The sequence below is a fragment of the Aegilops tauschii genome, chromosome 1 (assembly GCF_002575655.3).
Source record: "Aegilops tauschii subsp. strangulata cultivar AL8/78 chromosome 1, Aet v6.0, whole genome shotgun sequence".
NCBI lineage: Eukaryota > Viridiplantae > Streptophyta > Magnoliopsida > Poales > Poaceae > Aegilops > Aegilops tauschii.
The window spans coordinates 174,407,607-174,420,538 of record NC_053035.3 but is presented as its reverse complement, the minus strand read 5'-3'; positions in this window follow the sequence as shown (position 1 = coordinate 174,420,538).

The window sequence follows — 12,932 nt, the reverse complement described above, 5'->3', positions numbered from 1 at the left end:
TGTTGTAGTTTCTGTAGAAAATATGTTTAGCCATGTTTAAATTATTAGAAATAGTTTTATATTAGATTTAGACAGATTAGTTTTTCTGCCATAAATTGAGTTAGGATTTTTTTTTTGTGATTCTTTTTGCTACTGCTTAGTTTTGACCATGCCTAGCAGTAGGAACTTGTTTGGGTATTTTAGATTTAATAAACAATTAGTTTTATGTCGAAATCAAGTTTTTCTTGTTTATTTAGCTAGCTACTGTTTTCCTACTGTTCTAGTTAGTAAATAATTTTATTTTTATTACGTTATAGTTTATTTTAGATTAGTTTATGTAGCTACAGAGGAGGAACTTTTATTTACGGTAGAATAAATTTTTATTTTATTTTCTTTGCTAGGATTGTTTTAGGCATAATAGGAGTTCTATAATAGCTTTTGATGCGATTCTTTTGCTACTAGTTTGTATGATGTTTTCCCTTCTGTTAGTTAGAAAAACCAATGCTTAGGTTCTGTTAAGAAAAGTTTTAGTTGTGTAAAACTATTTCTTAGTTGTTGCTTGATATGATGAAAACCTTGATTTGCTTTCTCCGAGTTTTTCTTTGGTTTTGGTTTGAGTGCTTAGGTGTTTTACTTCAACTTGCTGTTATGTTATATTGTGCTATTGTTTGACTCGGTAGAATTCCCGGAGTGCGAAGCCTACTATTACGAGTAGTTAGCTTTCAAAGACCGTCAGCCAGGCAAGTCATTTGATCTTGTTTCTACAAAACCTATGATTTTATTGCGCTAGAGTTATACCTCCCCACCATGCGTGCAGTAGGATAATTTTGTTAAGTTATGTTCTTGAGTAGTATCATGAGGTAGGATGAACCCTTCTCCCTTGTTACCGATGCCCGGGACGATGTAGTTTATTTTGCTATGCTCGTAGACGGGGTTGGTTGAGTGATTCATAAGGGAGATGCGAGAGTCAAGATGATGAAAACCCCATGACATCAAGCTCAAGATGGACTTCAAAATTCACTACTGGGTGGAGGACGGTTGACGGGCACCCTGGAGAAACCAACGGATGACCGGGATGCATGGAGAAGCGCCATGACATCTTGCGGAAAGCTTCACCCAGCCACGAAGAGACGGATGGATACCCCATTGACCGGAAGCTTACCTATGCAGCCGCAAGCCATTATGGGCTCTGGCTTGGTCGACCCTAGGCGTGACTCTAGCCGGACGGTGCTACGAGATGTAGAAGAACGGTAGGATTGGATGGGCACCTGCAATGGCCCAGAGGAACTCTTCGGAAGACCCTGTTTCGTTCATCTCGTCTTCAAACACCAGGAAGTGCGAAGACTTAAAGGAGGGAATGATTCTTGCAGGTAAAGTGCACAAACCTCTGCAGAGTAGCAACCTAATCGATTAGCCATGTCCCCGGTTACGGACAAATGAGCCTCTGGGATTGGAGTATTTCGGAAATCTTAACACCGAACTTAAGAAATTAATTGAGGGGTTATTTAATATTTGGGAATGAGACATTGGTTGGTGGAACCATCTCAATAACTACCAACATTTTGTAGTAATTGCAAACAAGTCCTTGTTGTAGGGAAAAACCGGCTTTTTCGCAAAACATTGAAACTTAGAGCCCCACAGCCAAATTGCATATACTATTAGTAATTTTATTGTTGTTCTCTCTTCTTGACTTGCCGGCATATTAAAAATGCTGACCTACACGGCTGCAACGTCTTATGTTGCAGAGGAGTTTTCCGGTCAGGAGTGAGGCTACGATCCACGCTTGGCGATTGCCCTATGGAGTCGGATGGACTCGCTATTCTTCTATGCTTCCGCAGCTTTATTTAGTTTATTTCTCATGAGTTGGCCTTCGGCCGAATTTATTATGATGTAATAAAGACTCGATATGAGAATCGTGTAATAAATTCAGGTGTGATTGAACTTTGAATCTTTGCATCAATGTACTGTGTGTGCCAGCATGATCTTGGGATGGTACAGCTACACAGAGACTTGACCGATTTCGGGTTGGGTCGCTACAAAACGTGAGTACAATGTACCCAGCAAGACTTACATCAGAATTAACTACATATGCAACGGTATCAACAAAGGGGGTGGTGGAGTTTAACTGCAGCAAGCCAGCTTTGACTCAGTGGCTATCCTAAGCTATGACTACAAGTAACTCTTTAGAGGTGGCGCACACGAGTCCACATATTCACCATATCAATACACCACTATGGATCCGCTCCCGTCTCCCTACGAGAAGGGCATCCATAGCACTCACGCTTATCTTGCACATTTTAGAGTATCCACTTTCACTTGTGTATGAACTGTATAGGCAACCCAGAAGTCCTTTACCGTGGACATGGCTATTCGAATAGATCATTTATAACCCTGCAGGGGTGTACTTATTCACACACGCTCTCACCACTTACCACCATGTACTCCTCGTGTATCTCGGCAACCTTCAAGCGGAAGCCTGGCGAGGGATTCGGCCACGACCTGACTAACCACACAAGTCTCTAGTCCAGGTTTATCACCTATTCGGGTTCCATCCGCGAGGAGATCCGGCCGGGGTTTCGCTCACAGCCCCAAACGATGTGTGCAGGGTTCCCGAGACACCAAACGGGCGCCCGGTACACTGTGCCATGGTGTATCTACTGCATCATAGCCCACCCCTAGGGTCAGCGCTACGCACGGCCTCCAACACATATCCTACAAACACCAGAAACTAGTTGCAACTCCTGGACAGAGATCAAGGCGATTAATAAGTCGAGAGGGTCCAATGGTTTCGGGCCCAACGCGTGGTAGTAGCTGTTCGTGGATCACAAATAAAGAACTCAGTTCCTGAGGACGGTTTCAATGAGACAACCCACCATGTACTCCTACATGGCCTCTCACCGCTACCTCTACCAAATCGAGTTCACACACTTAGCTCACACACAGTAGGACATGTTCATCACCATTCCAATTCATCCTCGATGAATCAGGCCTGACTCAACTCTAAGCAGTAGCAGGCATGAAAAACAAGCATGAATGAGTAGACACATCAGGGCTCAAAACAACTCCTACTCATGCTAGTGGGTTTCATCTATTTACTGTGGCAATGACAGGTCATGCAGAGGAAAGGGGTTCAGCTACCGCAGCATGTAACGGTTGTATCGTTGTTGTCCTAATGCCGTAAAAGAGAGCAGAAGCGAGAGAGTGGGATTGTATCGGAATGAACAAGGATGTTTTGCTTGCCTGACACTTCTGAAGATAGTATAGTTCTTCATCAGTGTCATCGATCTCATCGCCAGAACAACATCTACTGAAGGGGGACAATTACCGGCAACAGAGAGGAAACATAATCAATGCAATGCAACAGTATGATGCATGAATGTGACATGGCAATATGCTATGATTTGAGCTAATGCAGCTAGCAACGATTTAAATGGAGTTGGTTTAAACACTAGATTCAAATTCAAACTCCACATGAGGCATTTCAAATACCATTAATTCAAATTGTCATATATAGTGGCTATAAGTTTTTCAAACATGCATGAGAATTCCATAAAAAAATTCTTCATATCTTTCTGATAATTTTTCATATATAAATTATTTCATTTGGAGTTACGGTTTATTTTCTACAATTTTTAGAAGTTTAAACAATTTTCTGGATTTTATAATTCATTTCTGAAACATAAAATCGCCAGAAAATGATTATGACGTCAGCATGACGTAAGCCTGGCATCAGCAGGTCAACTGGGCTGCCCCTGGTCAAACCTGACCAGTGAGACCCGAGTGTCGGTGTAACGAGGCAGGAAGAGAGGCTGACCGGTGGGGCCAGGTCAACTTTGACGTGGCATGGTCAAACTGATGTGCGGGGCTGGGCATGGGGCTCACTAGTCAGTAGCTGTAGGGGGGTTTGTTAGGGCGTCATTAGCCACTAATGACTTGCCAAGTCAACACTGCCGGCGATTAGTCACCGGCGACCTGAAGTCGCGGCGGAGCCCGCACGGCAAGCCATGGGGATGGCGGGTGAGGGCACCAGGAGGAAGCCTAGGCCTGCACGCGTCTAGGTGAGGCTGCGGGGCCGTCGGGGATGGCTTGTTGCGATGGCGGCGGCGAGGTTAGCGGCGGACGGAGCTCGGGTGATGATCGGAACGGCGGTGCGGGACATTCCAGGAGCAAAGGGTGGCCGCGTTCGATGCGCGGGAGTGCACTAAGGGCAGTGGTGAGCTCGGACGTGTGCTGGCACGGCCATAGCCACGATGGCGACATGGCCGGCGGGGAGGTGCTCTCGGCTCCGGTGGAAACGGCGGGTACACGGCGCAACAGAGCACGGGGAGAGAGGGGAGTGGCAGAGGAGCTCACAGTGAGTCAAACAGGAGGGTCAGCGAGCTCGGGGAGGCACCGGAGGCAGCAAATCGACGGCGACGATCTTCGGTGGCCGATGAGGGGAACGGCGGTGCTTGCGGCGTCCAGGGGCTTCCGGCGTCGGGCGGCTCGGTGAGGAGGAAGAGAGGAACGAGGCGGAGCTCATGGGTAGCTCCAGGGTGTCGTCGGAACGGCGGTGGCCACGGTGGTGGCGAGCGGCGGCGACGAAGCCGTTCGGGGGGGTGAGAGAGAGAGGTCAAGGGGAGGGGATGAGCATGGGGGAGAGTGGGGGAGAGTGGGAGAGGGTCGAGGGAAGTGCGTGGCGTCGCCTAGGCGCATTTGGGATGAAGCAGGCTAGGAGGAGGTGGCTCGCGCGCGGCGACCACGCGCCCTTCGTCCTCCTGGCAAGAGGAAGAAGACGACAGGGGAGGTGGAGATGGGCTGGGCTGGCTTCAGCAGCAGGCCGCACGGGTAGGCGCTAGGTAGGTTCTCTCTCTCTCTCTATGGTTTTTCTATTTATTAATGTTTTCTATTTTCTGCAATTGGTTTTGATTTGATTTAAAACATCAAATCATTTTTTGAACTTTCTCTAAATTGTTATGTGAGCTCAGAAACTAGTCCAAGGTCACAGGCAACTTACAAAAATATTTGAACTTTATTTCTTATATAATAGAAATAAATTCAACTCAAATATGTGAGTGATTTAAGTCAAAGGCCCAAAATAAATATTTCTGTGATTCCAAAAATATTGGTTTGAATTTTACCTCTTACCAATATTTTCACACAGTAACAGGAACGTTTCCTAGGACTCATTTGATGAGAATTAAATGTTGATTATTTTTGAACTGATTCTGAGGGTTTCAACAAACCTCAGTTCAACTTTCAGAAATTTTAGACATGATGCAACACAAGACTAGCTAGCTCAGAGCATGCCAGAACTAGGGATGTGACAACTCACCCCCACTAAACTAGAATCTCGTCCCGAGATTCAAGAGGTGAGGTAAGAAGACAGAGGGGATACAAGCTAACATGATCTTCATGATCCATTGCTTCAGATCAATCTTGGCGTCCTTCCTTTTGAGATCTTCATCCAACACGATGACGACAGACAGGAACTCTACAGGAATCGATCTTCTCGAAGATCGGGCAACTTAAGATCAACTCTTGGGGTGAGATATAAAACATCTCTTGAGCTGAGACACGAAACATACATTCAGGGGGATGGGGTGTAATAGATGACGAAGGTCCACTAGGTAGGAAACAAATCCACGCTCGATCACGACGTAACGAGGAGTTAACTGCCATGATTCCACAACGGGGCACCTTGAGGGAGGTGACTCGTAGAGTTATTCCCCTAAATGGCAAAAAGAATTACTTTTGATATCTAGATCACTGAAACTCTTTATACCAGCCTAAGGCAATCACAATCGATTGTTTGGCGGAGTTCAAAGGAATTGCATATCCGGATTCGAATGGATGATGTGGACTACCTTGTTGAAAACAACGCGATGCATGATTTTGCTTATCATCGGAAATGGATGGGACCCATGGTAGGACCACTTCTGAAGATGATCCTGAACAACAATTGCTGAGAAGGGCAGTCCAAGGGAGATTGGCACAAGGCGGTGCAAGCTGGGAACAAAATGCAAATGTTGGGAGTTTTTTCAACCATCATATCTGCCAGAGATTCAGATCTGGTTGGTAACAGGATATTTCAGACATCATGTCTAGAAAAGAAAGTTTGCAATACAAATCGACAAGACGATGTTGCGAGATTCTCGGGAAATGAACTGCAATAGCAAGCTCCAAAACATGAGCCGGTTCTGCTACACACATGTGAACACGCTGTGCCAGACAAGCATGACCACATGGTAGTCTTACAATAAAACACTATCGAATTCTGGTTAGGATCCATCATCAACGATTTTGAAGTCTTACGCAAGTCCATGGATTAGATCCCAAGCATAGACTTCTTTTCCTTGAACAAGTCAATCAGTGGCTTGGTGTGCTAGGAAACACATATGGAGTGGAGGCGGCCAACCTATCAAACCATAGAGTACTTCACACATGCATGACCGACTTGGGATGATTCCATAGGAAGCAAAACTAACTTTCTCTAATTCACGGCGGCAACTCGCATCGAGTGCACACGTATTAGAGGAAATCGCTTCTTTCATCCGAACATATGCGTCATGAACGGATCACGAAAGCATTGCTCAAAAGTTTCCAATACTAGCTGGATGTCAACAAAATCATGGAGAAGATAAGGATGTTGTCGATGGGCTCAACAACAATTCATCCAGGTTTCCATAAAAATGGAATTCCACAATTATGTGATCACGGTGTTAGCATTGGTTAGACCCAAAAGATATAATGGTGTATGCCCGAGGAAACAACCACGGAACAAGACAACATTACGAATATCGTTGGTTCTGATTTGATTTGATGATAGCCCATACACAAATCAAAGTTTTGATAAGACAATAGGTCCAACAACTGATCACAGGGACCAATCGATGGAGATATCATCTTTCTTCAACCAACACACAAACACAAGGATATCCCTTTGGAGCGAACTAAGTTAGGCAAGCTTTTATCTTCCAGCTCTCCAAGTTGTTGTTTGGCTTAACCAAATAGCTCAAGGGTATCCAACATAGATTCTTAGAGAAGGAGTGGTTTATGGAAAAACCAACTTGATCACGAACTCCACATAGCGGTCAGGTGACAACCTGGTAATACTTCCGAGAAGATATTCGGAAAATCACGAACCACCGATATGTTATTAAGATCGAGAACAATCTTGCTTTTCAAGGCAAGACGACATGATCAAATAAGCAAGGGATTGAATAATCCTAACTCATTGATCGAGGAGTGCACTAGAATTAAGGACTAGGTAGCACAATCTATCTTAGAATGATGATTCAATAACCGGCACACTAAGAATGAAATTATTGTCCTTTAACTACCAAGCAACGGGGTTGCTAGCAGTACTGATTTCACACATCACAATTCGCTTGTCAGTATTCCGGATACAAAAACACGGAAAACCGAGGAATGAATGATAATGGCAAGAAGTATCACTGCGTCAAGAATTCGTAAGGGTTGGTGCAATTCCTATGATATTCTTGACATAAATAGGGTAATACTCCAAGGTAGAACAGAACAAAAGCTGGATTGGCATTTTGATCTGTGAAGTACAATTGCTTTGACCCAATCCTAGATATGGATGAGGTACTGGAGTTTGTTTCTCCTAGTCATTCCGGAATAGAATGGCTTGACAGACCACAAGAATAATAGGCATCGACAGCGAATGCACGCATACTCTTGACTATCAAATGATAGATGGGGGTCAGAATACAACTAAAGAGAACAACTGAAGGAACATATAACTTTCTGAGTTGTGGATTCATGGGTTAGTATGTCAAACGAGTTCAACATATTTCTTCCGGATAACCCATGCAGAATGATAGAACTGGCAGAGTCACAATATGAATGGAGTACTCCTCAAGAGCACCCTGGTTGTGATCTTTTGTTTCAAAAGAACTTCTGCCTTGATGGTTCATGGTATTGGAAGAATGAGATACCATGGACCTCGAGGACTATCACAAAGGTTACTATATCCTAAGGGAACTAGCAAATACTAACAACATGAAGTAGGGTGAATCTCGGGTTCAAAAACCCAGGAGTAGAATACCTACTACTAAGTAGCATCACGGGATGCTTTCGGGAATGATGGCCAGATTCATCACACTGGGAACACAAAACATGGCTAGATTACTAGGTGATCCTCTAAGATGCCTAGGGTCATAATACTAGCTCCAACCTATATACTGAGGCAGTGAAGCACCTCAACTCACTAGTTTAGTGTGGTTGATCTGGCCCAAAAGGACATCGGGAACGGGGAGGAAGGCTTTGCAAATGCATCAGATTGTTTAGAGACCTAGGATGACTTGGACAGCATGACGGCTGTAAATGCTCAAAAAGATTTGGGATATCCTGCAAAATAGTGGCATATCCACTTAACATCATCATATCAAGGGTCTGACTCAACTGACAACATACTAAAAGTAGTAGAAACTGAACTGAGGCCTGGAACCGACAAATCTAAAATTCTACAGATTAGTAACACGTGAACCTGACAGAGAGATGAGAAGGCCTAGTTCTTAATCCCCGTAGAAAAGAAGAGGATGACTCAGACCAGAGGGACATAAGGTAAAGGAGTAAAAAGAGCCTTACGTTTCCTTCCACAATCAATTCCCTTACATAACTAAAGAATTTCTAGATTCAACTTCGACCAGTTTGGCTTGGTAATCCTACAGGCAGTCAGGCTATGATACCAAAGCTGTCAGGACCCCGATTCCAAGTCACATTGATCTAGCCGGTAACAGCTCATATCACTTTGCGGCCTCACGCACGGTATTCCCACGGGTGTCGCCTTACCATGGCCCGGGACCAATTGCGCCTTTTGGCTCACGTATATGATAGTGTTGCTAGCATCCATATGACAGAGAACCCAGGCCAACATGACTAGTCGTGAACCCAAAGTGGCACTAACTTACAGGGACATGCATACATGAATCAACATCGAGCATGTCGGTCAGCAGCGTGCGAATCCGGGCTGTAGCACTGGGCTAACAGGACTCTGGTGAACCGGGCTGTAGCAGGCTAGGCAGGACTCAGGATGTCACCGCGTGACATTTCCCCAAAGGGACAGACACAGGAATGAAGTGAATCACATGCCGGCCAGTCAAGTGTTCTGGAGCAGTAGTGCTGGGCTAGCAGGACTCCGGTGAACCGGGCTGTAGCGGACTACTATGGCTCATGGAAGCACAAGACTACATTTCCCCATAAGAGAGGCTACCAAGGATAAACAACTAGGTTGTCGGATCCCACACATACCAAGCATTTCAATCATACACACAATATGCTCGCTATGTGCAAATACAACATGGCATCACAACATAACTCTACAACTCAAGTATTTATTCATTAGGCTGCCAAGAGCCAGATATTACAAACATGGGTCTGATGACCCAACATTCAAGTCATACAAGCAACAAGCACAAGCAGAAGCTTAACTTGTTTGAGTACAGACAACTACAAATGAAAAAGGCTAAGAAGCCTGACTATCTACAAGATCCTGCCGAGGGCACAAGACCGTAGCTGAGGTAACAAGCTAAACGTCGAAGTCCACGCAGAACTACTAGTGAGACTGAAGTCTCTCTGCAAAAACATAAATTAAGCAAACGTGAGTACAATGTACCCAGCAAGACTTACATCAGAACTAACTACATATGCAGCGGTATAAACAAAGCGGGTGGTGGAGTTTAACTGCAGCAAGCCAGCTTTGACTCAATGGCTATCCTAAACTATGACTGCAAGTAACTCTTTTGAGGTGGCGCACATGAGTCCACATATTCACCATATCAATACACCACTATGGATCCGCTCCCCTCTCCCTACGAGAAGGCCATCCATAGCACTCACGCTTATCTTGCGTATTTTAGAGTATCCACTTTCACTTGTCTATGAACTGTATAGGCAACCCAGAAGTCCTTTACCGTGCACACGACTATTCGAATAGATCATTTATAACCCTGCAGGGGTGTACTTCTTCACACACGCTCTTGCCACTTACCACCATGTACACGTCGTGTATCTCGGCAACCTTCAAGCGGAAGCCTGGCGAGGGAGTTGGCCACGACCCGACTAACCACACAAGTCTCTAGTGCAGATTTATCGCCTATTCGGGTTCCATCCGCGAGGAGATCCGACCGGGGTTTCGCTCACAGCCACAAACGATGTGTGCAGGGTTCCCGAGAGACCAAATGGGCGCCCGGTACACCGTGCCATGGTGTATCTACCGCATCATAGCCCACCCCTAGGGTCAGCGCTACACACGGCCTCCAACACATATCCTACAAACACCAGAAACTAGTTGCAACTCCTGGACAGAGATCAAGGCGATTAATAAGTCGAGAGGGTCCATTTGTTTCGGGCCAAATGCGTGGTAGTAGTTGTTCATGGATCACAAACACAGAACTCGGTTCCTGAGGACGGTTTCAATGAGACAACCCACAATGTACTGCTACATGGCCTCTCACCGCTACCTTTACCAAATCGAGTTCACACACTTAGCTCACACACAGTAGGACATGTTCATCACCATTCCAATTCATCTCCGATGAATCAGACCCGACTCAACTCTAAGCAGTAGCAGGCATGACAAACAAGCATGAACGAGTAGGCACATCAGGGCTCAAAACTACTCCTACTCATGCTAGTGGGTTTCATCTATTTACTGTGGCAGTGACAGGTCATGCAGAGGAAAGGGGTTCAGCTACTGCAGCAGGTAATAGTTGTATTGTTGTTGTCCTAATGCAGTAAAAGAGAGCAAAAGCGAGAGAGTGGGATTGTATCGGAATGAACAAGGATGTATTGCTTGCCTGGCACTTCTGAAGATAGTATAGTTCTTCATCGGTGTCATCGATCTCATCGCGGGAACAACATCTACTAAAGGGGGACAATACCGGCAACAGAGAGGAAACATAATCAATGCAATGCAACAATATGATGCATGAATGTGACATGGCAATAAGCTGTGATTTGAGCTAATGTAGCTAGCACCGATTTAAATGGAGTTGGTTTGAACACTAGATTCAAATTCGAACTCCACATGAGGCATTTCAAATACCATTAATTCAAATTGTCATATACAGTCGCTTTATGTTTTTCAAACATGCATGAGAACACCATAAACAGATTCTTCATATTTTTCTGATAATTTTTCATATATAAATTATTTCATTTGGAGTTACGGTTTATTTTCTATGATTTTTAGAAGTTTAAACAATTTTCTGGATTTTATAATTCATTTCTGAAACATAAAATCGCCAGAAAATGATTATGACGTCAACATGACGTAAGCCTGGCGTCAGCAGGTCAACTGGGCTGCCCCTGGTCAAACCTGACGAGTGGGACCCGCGTGTCAGTGTAACGAGGCAGGAAGAGAGGCTGACCGGTGGGGCCAGGTCAACGTTGACGTGGCATGGTCAAACTGATGTGTGGTGTAACGCCCACGATGCGGCTATATCTCCCACGTGTCGAGGCACGACTTAGAGGCATAACCGCATTATGGTTTTGTCGCAAGAAGGGTTATCTTCACACAATCCCATGTTATGAACAAGAATGGGATAACGAGAGTTGGCTTACAATCGCCACTTCACACAATACATAAATATAATTCATACATCAACCAAAATCCACACATAGACCGACTGCGGTCAAAACCAAATGAAAATAAGATAACCCCAAATGCTAGATCCCCGATCGTCCCAACTGGGCTCCACTACTGATCATCAGGAAAAGAAACATAGTAACGACCACGTTCCTCGTCGAACTCCCACTTGAGCTCGGCTGCGTCATCTGCACTGGAATCGTCGGCACCTGCAACTGTTTTGGTAGAATCTGTGAGTCACGAGGACTCAGCAATCTCACACCCGCGAGATCAAGACTATTTAAGCTTATAGGAAAGGATGGTGTAAAGGTGGCGCTGCAGCAGGCACTAAGCATATATGGTGGCTAACATACGTAAATGAGAGCGAGAAGAGAGGCAACGCAACGGTCGCGAAGCTAGAAATGATCAAGAAGTGATCCTGAAACTACTTACGTTCATGCATAACTCAAACCGTGTTCACTTCCCGGACTCCGCCGAGAAGAGACCATCACAGCTACACACACAGTTGATGTATTTTAATTAAGTCGAGTGACAAGTTCTCTACAACCGGACATTAACAAATTCCCATCTGCCTCATAACCGCGGGCACGGCTTTCGAAAGATAATAACCTGCAGGGGTGTCCCAACTTAGCCCATTATAAGCTCGCATGGTCAACGAAGGATAAACCTTCTCCCAGGAAGACCCGATCAGTCTCGGAATCCCGGTTTACAAGACATTTTGACAATGGTAAAATAAGACCAGCAAAGCCGCCCGAATGTGCCGACAAATCCCGATAGGAGCTGCACATATCTCGTTCTCAGGGCACACCGGATAAGCGAAGCGTACAGGTACCAACATAACCCAAGTTGCCAAGGGACGGTCCCGCACGGTGCTCTAGTTTGGACCAGCACTCAGAGGAACACTGGCCCGGGGGTTTAAATAAAGATGACCCTCGGGCTCGCGAAAATCCGGGGGAAAAAAGCTTAGGTGGCAAATGGTAAAACCAAGGTTGGGCCTTGCTGGAGGAGTTTTATTCAAGGCGAACTGTCAAGGGGGTCCCATAAATCACCCAACCGCGTAAGGAACGCAAACTCAAGGAACATAATCCCGGTATGACGGAAACTAGGGCGGCAAGAGTGGAACAAAACACCAGGCATAAGGCCGAGCCTTCCACCCTTACCAAATATATATAGATGCATTAATTAAATAAGAGATATTGTGATATCCCAAAATATTCATGTTCCTACATGGAACCAACTTCAACTTCACCTGCAACTAGCAACGCTATAAGAAGGGCTGAGCAAAAGCGATAACTTAGCCAAACAACGGTTTGCTAGGAAAGGATGGTTAGGGGCTTAACATGGCAATATGGGAGGCATG